The following is a 10,342-nucleotide window of genomic DNA, read 5'->3' as shown; positions in this document are numbered from 1 at the left end:
ATGATTTGAAAAGGCAATAATATCACAGAGCTACAGACATTTGAATGTTCAGCAATATAGATATGTCATGCTATCTTTAGGGACTCGGACCCTGAAATACGGGATAAGGACATCTGAACTGATATACATGAGGACACTGGCTCTGCAAGACAATACATGCCCCATTAAAAGATGGTGTATGTCCTCCCTTACTGTGGATTATAATTAGGATTAAATACTATCATAATTCCAATGGACATTTACTGGGCTTGGGAAAGGAGAAAAGCTATATATTGAAGAAGTTGCAAAAATAAGCTGGCAGAGAAATACCCCTGGGATTGGTTGATCAAGACAGCTGAATACCAGACTGGGTGAGAAATAATTCATTGATGTGGGGGCACTTTCTAAGGACATGGAATTTAACAAAGATTGAAAACCTGTCACAGTTAGCAACAGAATAAAGATCGTCTAATGCTGAGGAAGACATTGATCCTGGAGGTGTAATGGACATTTATGCTACTTTGTAAGAGGTGGTAAAGATTGCTCTTGTCCATGATGGCCTAGCACATGGAATTTACAAAGCTACCCAAGCTTTAGACAAGTGTCAAGCCCGTTTTTGTGTGCTTGCATCCATCTCTAATGAGCCTATGTATGCCAAATTGGTGGAGGCCCTTTGTGCTGAACACCGAAACAACTTCATCAAGGTTGATAACAAGAAACTAGGGGAATAGATAGGCTTCTGTAAAACTGACAGAGGGAAAATGCTGAAAGTGGTTGGTTGCAATTGTGTGGTAGTCAAGGACGATGGCAAAGAGTCTCAAGCCAAGGTCACCATTGAGAAATACTTCAAGTTCAAGAAATGAACAAATAAAAAACACTTGGCTTTTATTCAGTAGAAGGAGGCAGGGGAGGGAGCAGGAGAGAAGGGGGAGGAAGAGGAAAAGCAGCAGCAGCAGCTGCCTGTGGAGTCACATAACTAGGGAGACATTTCAGTGTACAGCCAATGTAAATATCTCACTGGAGACCTGACAACCTGGCTCCAGGTGGTACTGGGGATATCTTAGTAAGAGACTATTAGAAAAGAATTGTAGGATTTGGGTTTGTGTTTAGTAGTTTCATTTTTTGTAGCATTTAAGAAAGTGAGACTTGCTTTATTTAAATGTTATAAGGAAGCACAGGTATTTATATGATTAGTTTTTAACAAATCTATCTAGAAAAAGACTAGGTCTAGGCCAAAGCTCTGTTTGGTAAAGAAACCACAGTCACTTACGTTAGCCAGGATAGAAGTATGTTTGGCCATTTTTGTGTTTTAGACAATGTTCGTGTTTTATCTATATTCAGGTATGATTTCAGAATGATCTTGTTTTTGTCTTGATTCATCATGGTCACAGAGCAGCCTTGTTTAATGTTGATATTCTGTGAATTATTTTTTTATATTCAACCTAGAACATAAGACCTAGCTGAGCATACTAGGCTACTTCCTACATGTCAGTGCTGCCTTTCTCTTTCTCAGTAGTACTTGTATTTGAAAGCAAATAATTTAAAATAAATATGCATACAGAAATACATTTGGGTATGCATTGGCTAACTCAATTACTTTTAATTTCAGTGGAAATTTTAAGTTGAATAATGACAATATTGTAATACCTTTTTTTTTCTGAGTTCTGTCAAACCTCCTCCCACAGCATATTAGTGCTATTTTTGGATCTACTTTTTGTTATTCATAAAATATATGGTACCAGATAACACAATTACCTATTGTTGCAGTAGAAGTTTTTATAAACAAAATAAACTACTGTATTTTTACATTTGCCTTCCTTTATTTAAAATCACTTAGAAAAATATTTTAAATTGTGTTTCTAAAATATATATATATATATATATATATATATATATATATATATATATATATACACACACACACACACACAATGCACTATTACTCAGCCATCAGAAAGGATGAATACTTACCATTTTCACTGATGTGGATGGAACTAGAGGGTATTATGCTGAGGGAAATAAGTCAAGCAGAGAAAGACAATTATATGGTTTCACTCATATGTGGAATATAAGAAACAGTGCAGAGGATCATAGGGGAAGGGAGGGAAAGCTGAAAGAGAAGTCATCAGAAAGGGAGAAAAACCATGAGAGACTCTTAAATATAGGAAACAAACTGAGGGTTGCTGGGGGGATGGAGTTTTTGGGTGATGGACATTAAGGAGTGCACGTGATGTGACGAGCACTGGATACTATACACATCTGATGAATTATTGAACTCCACATCTGAAACTAATGATGTACTATGTGTTGATAATTGATTTTAAATTAAAAAAACCCAGCTATATCAAAAATTACATTAAATTTTTTCAGCATTCCAATTAAAAGCAGAGATTGTCATATAATTAGAAAATAGGACATATCTATTTAAATGACATCTGTAAAAAATATACTTTATACATAAAGACACTAAAAGCAAACAAACAAACAAACAAACAAAAAACAAGAAAATGTCTATTACTATCAGGCAAAATAGAATACAGCATAAAAGTTTATTCTTGCTTTTGTTTCCCTAGCCTTTGGAGATGTATCTTGAAAGAAGTTCCTGTGGCCGATGTCGAAAAGATTACTGCTTATAATCTCCTCTAGGATTTTGATGGATTCCTGTCTCACATTGAGGTCTTTCATCCACTTTGAGTTTATCTTTGTGTATGGTATTAGAGAATGGTCGAGTTTCATTCTTCTGCATGTGGCTGTCCAATTTTCCCAGCACCATTTATTGAAGAGACTGTCTTTTTTCTATTGCATGATTTTTCCTGCTTTGTCAAAGATTATTTGACCATAGAGTTGAGGGTCCATATCTGGGCTCTCTATTCTGTCCCATTGGTCTATATGTCTGTTTTTGTGCCAGGACCATGCTGTCTTGGTGATCGCTGCTTTGTAATATAGCTTGAAATCGGGCAATGAGATGCCCCCAGCTTTGTTTTTCTTTTTCAACATCTCCTTGGTGATTCAGGGTCTTTTCTGATTCCATACAAATTTTAGGATTGTTTGTTCCAGCACTTTGAAAAATGTCATTGGAATTTTGATCAGGTTGGCATTGAAGGTATAGATTGCTCTGGGTAGCATAGACATTTTAACAATATTTATTCTTCCCACCCATGAGCATGGAATATTTTTCCATCTTTTTGTGTCTTCTTCAATTTCTTTCATGAATGTTCTGTAGTTCCTAGACTATAGATCCTTTACCTCTTTGGTTAGGTTTATTCCAAAGTATCTTATGGTTTTTGGTGCTATTGTAGATGGAATTGTTTCTCTAATTTCTCTTTCTACAGTTGCATTGTTAGTGTATAAGAAAGCAACTGATTTCTGTGCATTGATTTTGTATCCTGCCACATTACTGAATTGCTGGATGAGTTCTAGTAATTTGGGGGTGGAGTCTTTGGGGTTTTCCACATAAAGTATCATGTCATCTGCGAAAAGAGAGAGTTTGACTTCTTCTTTGCCAATTTGAATACCTTTTATTTCTTTTTGTTGTCTGATTGCTGTTGCTAGGACTTCTAGTACTATGTTGAATAATAGTGGTGAGAGTGGGCATCCTTGATGTGTTCCTGATCTTAAGGGAAAGGCTCTCAGCTTTTCCCCATTGAGGATGATATTCGCTGTGGGTTTTTCATAGATGGATTTTATGAACTTGAGGAATGTTCCCTCTATCCCTATACTCTGAAGAGTTTTAATCAGGAAAGGATGTTGTATTTTGTCAAATGCTTTTCCTGCATCAATTGAGAGGACCATATGATTCTTCTCCCTCCTCTTATTAATGTGTTCTATCACATTGATTGATTTGTGAATGTTGAACCACCCTGGCATCCCGGGGATAAATCCCACTTGGTCGTGGTGGATGATCCTTTTAATGTGTTGTTGGATCCTATTAGCTAGGATTTTGTTGAGGATTTTGGAATCCATATTCATCAGGGATATCAATCTGAAATTCTCCTTTTTGATGGGGTTGTTGGATCCTATTAGCTAGGATTTTGTTGAGGATTTTGGAATCCATATTCATCAGGGATATCAATCTGAAATTCTCCTTTTTGATGGGGTCTTTGCCTGGTTTGGGGATTAAGGTAATGCTGGCCTCATAGAATGAGTTTGGAAGTTTTCCTTCTGTTTCTATTTTTTGAAACAGCTTCAGTAGAATAGGTATTATTTCTTCTTTGAATGTTTGGTAGAATTCCCTCAGGGAATCCATCAGGCCCTGGACTCTTGGTTTTTGGGAGGTTTTTGATCACTGCTTCAATCTCATTACTGGTTATTGGCCTATACAGGTTGTCGATTTCTTCCTGTTTCAGTCTTGGCAGCTTATAGGTTTCCAGGAAGGCTTATAGGTTTCATCCAGATTGCTCAGTTTATTGGCATATCATTGTTGATAATAATTTCTAATAATTGTTTCTATTTCCTTGGTGTTACTCATGATCTCTCCCCTTTCATTCATAATTTTATTAATTTGGGTCCTTTCTCTTTTCGTTTGGATAAGTCTGGCCAGTGGTTTATCAACCTTATTAATTCTTTCAAAGAACCAACTTCTAGTTTTGTTGATCTGATCTACTGTGTTTCTGGTTTCTAATTCGTTGATTTCCACTCTAATTTTAATTATTTCTCTTCTAATGCATGGCTTAGGCATCGTTTATTGCTTTTTCTCTAGTCCTTTAAGGTGTAGAGTTAGTTGGTGAATTTGGGATTTTTCTGTTTTTTTGAGTGAGGCTTTGGATGGGCTATGTATTTCCCCCTTAGGACCGCCTTTGCAGTATCCCAAAGGTTTTGGACTGATGTTTTTTCGTTCTCATTGATTTCCATGAATCATTTAAGTTCTTCTTTGATTTCCTGGTTGACCCAAACATTCTTGAGCAGAGTGGTCTTTAGCTTCCAAGTGTTTGAATTTCTGCCAAATTTTTTCTTGTGATTGAGTTCCAGTTTTAGAGCATTGTGGTCTGAGAATATGCAGGGAATAATCTCAATCTTTTGGTATTGGTTAAGACCTGATTGTGACCCAGTGGTCTATTCTGGAGAAAGGTCCATGTGCACTCGAGAAGAATGAGTATTCTGTTGTTTTAGGGTGGAATGTCCTGTAAATATCTATGAGGTCTATCTGGTCCAGTATATCATTCAAAGCTCTTGTTTCCTTGTTGATTTTCTGCTTAGATGATCTGTCCATTGCTGAGAGTGGAGTATTGAGGTCTCCTATAATTAACATATTGTTATCAATATGACTCTTTATTTTGGTTAACAGTTGGCTTATGTAGATGGCTGCTCCCATGTTGGGGGCATAGATATTCACAATTGTTAGATCTTCTTGTTGGATAGACCCTTTAAGAATGATATAGTGTCCTTCTGTGTCTCTCACTACAGACTTTAGTTTAAAATCTAATTTGGCATGGAAGATGGATCTTCATACCTTCACTTTCAGTCTGGATGTATCTTTAGGTTCAAAACGAGTCTCTTGTAGACAGCATATGGATGGGTCCTGTCTTTTTATCCAATCTGCAACCCTGTGCCATTTTATGGGAGCATTTAGGCCATTCACATTGAAAGTGATTATTGAAAGATATGAACTAATTGTCATCATGTTGCCTGTGAAGACGTGTTTTTATAGATTGTCCCTGTAAATTCCTGTTGTATATCACTCTTGGGGTCTTTCTCTTTTTATAGAACCCCCCTTAATATTTCTGGCAGGGCCAGCTTAGTGGTCACATATTCTTTCAGTTTCTGCCAGTCATGGAAGCTCTGCATCTCTCCCTCCATTCTAAATGACAGCCTTACCAGATAAAGTGTTCTTGGCTGCATGTTCTTCTCGTTCAGTACCCTGAATATGTCTTGCCAGGCCTTTCTGGCTTGCCAGTTCTCTGTGGATAGGTCTGATGTTATTCTGATGTTCCTCCCTTTGTACATAAGGAATCTCTGCCCCATAACTGCCCTTAAGATGGTTTCCTTGGTTCTAAGATTTGCAAGTTTTACTATTACATGCTGGGGTGTTGGCCTGTTTTCCTTGATCTTGGGAGGGGTCCTCTCTACCTCTAGGATGCGAATATTTGTTTCATTCCCCAGATTAGGGAAGTTCTCAGCTACGATTTGCTCAAATACATCTTCTAGTCCTCTATCTCTCTCTCCACCCCCCCGTGATTCCAATTATTCTGACATTGGAATGCTTCATGGTGTCACTTATTTCTCTGATTCTATTTTCATGGATTCTGAGTTGTTTTTCACTTACCTCCTCTTTTCCCTTTTTATCTATTATATTGTCTTCCAGGTCGCTTATTCGTTCTTCTGCCTCACTTACCCTAGCTGTTAGATTATCTAGATTGGACTGGATCTCATTGATAGCATTTTTAAGTTCTGCCAATTCAGCTTTCATTTCTGCCCTTAGAGACTCTATGTTGCCATTAATTGATTTCTCCATTCTAGCCATTGTCTTCACAATTGCTAGCCTGAATTCCATCTCTGACATCTTGGTTATATCTGCGTCCATTTGTAAATCTGCAGCATAAGTCATGATCTCTGAGTCTTTTCTATTTTGGGGGTTCCTCTTCCTAGTCATTCTGTTGATGGGTGTTTGAGGGAATGTATAGAGTCCAAATTATTGACCAGAACCCAAGCAAGATGCACCTGTTTTCTTGGGATCTTAGGGCTGCTGTTCTCTTGTTTTCCCAGCCTGTCTTCTGCGGAGGGGCCTGCCACGCTGTTCCTCAGGCAACCCTGCTTGGGTGGAGTTGCCCTGTCCCCCTGTGGTGAGGGATGGGCTCAGCGGGAATCAGTTTTGGGGGCTTTTGTTCTCTGGCGGCTTTCCCTGGTGGCTTTCCGTGTCTCTTCCATGAGTCAGAGCAGAAGAGACTGTTTCCAACCCTCTGCCTCAGAGCAGAGAGACCGCAGTCTGTTCTTCCATGAGCTCTTCAGGCCACACTGTCTCCATTTCTGTCCGTGCTGCTATAAACTGCAGCATCCTGGGTTGTGTGCCCCTCCACAGTGCCCCCAGTCCTACCTCCAGGTCAGGGCACGTCTCTGCCCTTTGTGCTTCTAAAACCGCCAGCCACTCCCAGTTCACATGCGCGATCCCGCTGCTCCAGGTTTCTGCCCCAGGGGCTGTCCTAAAGTCCTTTCCCCACCGCTACCAGTCTGCGAGTCTGTTGCCTGTCCCCAGCGCATGAGTTTGTGGCTCACCAGTGGTGTAGGATCCCCATGGCCAGGCACCCTCCCACTGCTGTTTATCCTCCAATATCTGCCCACAGAATCAGGGCTCCCCACTTTGAACCTCAAAACCAACTGCCTGCGATATTCTGTTTGCAGAGATCCAGATCTTTCATCTCAGGCTGGTTTTGTGCATGCTCAGAATGGTCTGGTAGATATCCAGCTCAGTTCCAGGGACCAGTTGAAATAGGGTCCCCTACTCCTCTGCCATCTTTCCTTCTCTCTGCTTTTTCTGCATCTATTGAGAGGATCATATGGTTGTTGTCCTTTTATTAATGTGATATATCATGTTGATTGATTTGCGAATGTTGAACTATCCTTTCATCCCAGGAATAAATCTCACTTTGTTGTGGTGAATAATCCTTTTAATGTACTCTTGGATCCTATTGGCTTCTATATTAGTGAGAATTTTGGCATCTATGTTCATCAGGGATATTGATCTGTAATTCTCCTTTTTGGTGGGGTCTTTGATTTGGGGATCAAGGTAATGCTGGTCTCATAGAATGAGTTTGGAAGTTTTCCTTCCATTTCTATTTTTTGAAACACCTTCAGAAGAATAGGTATTAATTCTTCTTTAAATGTTTGGTAGAATTCCGCTGGGAAGCAATCTGGCCCTGGATTCCTGTTTGTTGGGAAATTTTTGATTACTGCTTCAATTTGTTTGATGGTTATGGATCTGTTCAAATATTCTATTTCTTCCTGTTTCAGTTTTGATAGTTTGTATATTTCTAGGAATGCATCCATTTCTTCCAGATTGCCTAATTTGTTGTCATATAATTGCTTATAATATTCTCATATAATTGTTTGTATTTCTTCAGTGTTGGTTATGATCTCTCCTCTTTTATTCATCATTTTGTTTATTTAGGTCCTTTCTCTCCTTTTGATAAGTCTGGCTAGGGGTTTATTGATCCTATTAATTCTTTCAAAAAACCAGCTTCTAGTTTCATTGATCTATTCTACTGTTCTTTGGGTTTTGTATTTCATTGGTTTCTGCTCTAACTTTTATTTCTCTTCTCCTGCTTGGTTTAGGCTTTATTTGCTGTTCTTTCTCCAGCTCCATTATGTGTAAGGTTAGCTTGTTTATTTGAGACTTTTCTAATTTTTTTGAGAAAGGCTTGTATTATTATGTACGTCATTCTTAGGACTGCCTTTGCTGCATCCCAAAGGTTTTGAACAGTTGTGTTTTCATTTTCATTTGTTTCCACAAATTTGTTTCTTCTTTAATTTCCTGGTTGACACATTGACTCTTTATTGGGATACTCCTTAACCTCCAATTATTTGAGTTCCTTCCAAATTTCCTCTTGTGATTGAGTTCAAGTTTCAAAACATTGTGTTATGAAAATATGCCAGGAATAATCCCAATCTTTTAGTACCAGTTGAGGCCTGATTTGTGACCTAGTATGTGATCTATTCTGGAGAATGTTCCATGTGCACCCGAGAAGAATGTGTATTCTGTTGCTTTAGGATGGAATGCTCTGTATGTATATGTGAAGTCTATCTGGTCCAGTATGTCATTCAAAGCCCTTGTTTCCTTATTGATCTTCTGCTTAGATGATCTGTCCATTGCTATGAGTGGGGTATTAAATTCCCCTACTATTATTGTATTATCATCAATGTGTTTTTTTTTTTTTAAGATTTTATTTATTTATTTGCGAGAGAGAATGAGAGACAGAGAGCATGAGAAGGAGGAGGGTCAGAGGGAGAAGCAGACTCCCTGCTGAGCAGGGAGCCCGATGCGGGACTCGATCCCGGGACTCCAGGATCATGACCTGAGCCGAAGGCAGTCACTTAACCGACTGAGCCACCCAGGCGCCCCAATGTGTTGTTTTTTAACTTTGTTATTATTTGGTTTATATAATTTACTGTTCCTAATTTCGTAGCATAAATATTAATAATTGTTAAAGGGTCTGTCCAACAAGAAGTTCTAGGTATGATATAGTATCCCTTCTTCATCCCTTACTACAGTCTTTGGTTTAAAATCTAATTTGTCTGATATAAGGATTGCTATCCCAGCTTTCTTTTGATGTCCATTAGCATGATAAATGGTTTTCCACTCCCTCACTTACAATCTAAAATGAGTCTCTTTTAGACAGCATTTGGATGGGTCTTGCTTTTTTATCTAATCTGATACCCTGTGTCTTTTGATTGGAGCATTTAGTCCATTTACATTCAGAGTAACTATTGAAAGATATGAATTTAGTGCCATTGTATTTCCTGTAAAGTCTTTGTTTCTGTGGATTGTCTCTGTTTCTTTCTGCTCCATGTTACTTTTTGGTTCTCTCTTCACTTACAGGATCCCCTTTACTATTTCTTGCAAGGCTGGTTTACTGATCACAAATTCTTTTAGTTTCTGTTTGTCCTGGAAGCTCTTTATTTCTCCTTCCATTCTGAATGGCAGCTTTGCTGGATAAGGTGTTGTTGGCTGAATGTTTTTCTCATTTAGTATCATGCCAGCCCTTTCTGGCCTACCAGGTCTCTGAGGATAGGTCTGCTGCCAGTCTAATGTTCCTACTTTTGTACTTTAAGGACCTCTTGTCTCAAGCTGCTTTCAGGATTTTCTCTTTATCTCTGAAGGTTATCAGCTTCACTGTTATATGTTGGGTGTTGATCTATTTTTATTGATTTTGAGGGGGAGTTCTTTCTGCCTCGTGTACTTGAACCCTTGTTTCCTTCCCCAGATTAAGGAAGTTCTCAGCTATGATTTGCTCAAATACACTTTCTGTTCCTCTCTCTCTCTCTTTCTTCTTCCTCTAGGACCCCAATAATTCTAATATTGCCTTGCTTTATGGTATCACTGATTTCTCAAAGCCTCTCTTCATGGTCCATTAGTTGTTTTTCTCTCTTTTCCTCAGCTTCCTTCTTTTCCATAATTTTTTCTTCTATGTCACTGACTCTCTTCTGCCTCATTTACCCTAGCTGTTAGAGCATCCATTTTAGACTGCATTTCTGTCAAAAGATTTTTAATTTTGGCCTTATTAGAGTTTATTTCTGCACTAAGAGATTCTCTAGTGTCTTTTATGCTATTTCCAAGCCCAGATAGTAACTTTATAATCATTACTCTGAATTCTATTTCTGACATTTTACTTATATCAATATTGATTAGATCTATGGCAGAGAGTATTACCTC

The 10,342-nt window shown here is 38.4% G+C and overlaps 1 pseudogene; it reads left to right on the top strand.

Annotated features, from left to right (window-relative positions):
* Window positions 1-458: 458 nt before the first annotated feature.
* On the top strand, window positions 459-842 carry LOC123848812 (small ribosomal subunit protein eS12-like; annotated as a pseudogene).
* Window positions 843-10,342: the final 9,500 nt, after the last annotated feature.

The sequence above is a fragment of the Mirounga angustirostris genome, unplaced genomic scaffold, assembly GCF_029215605.1.
Source record: "Mirounga angustirostris isolate CCGP_5_RB_7025 unplaced genomic scaffold, mMirAng1.0.hap1 SCAF_2, whole genome shotgun sequence".
Classification (NCBI taxonomy): Eukaryota; Metazoa; Chordata; class Mammalia; order Carnivora; family Phocidae; genus Mirounga; species Mirounga angustirostris.
Note: the sequence above shows the minus strand (reverse complement) of the source record. Positions and strands in the feature narration are given on the sequence as shown.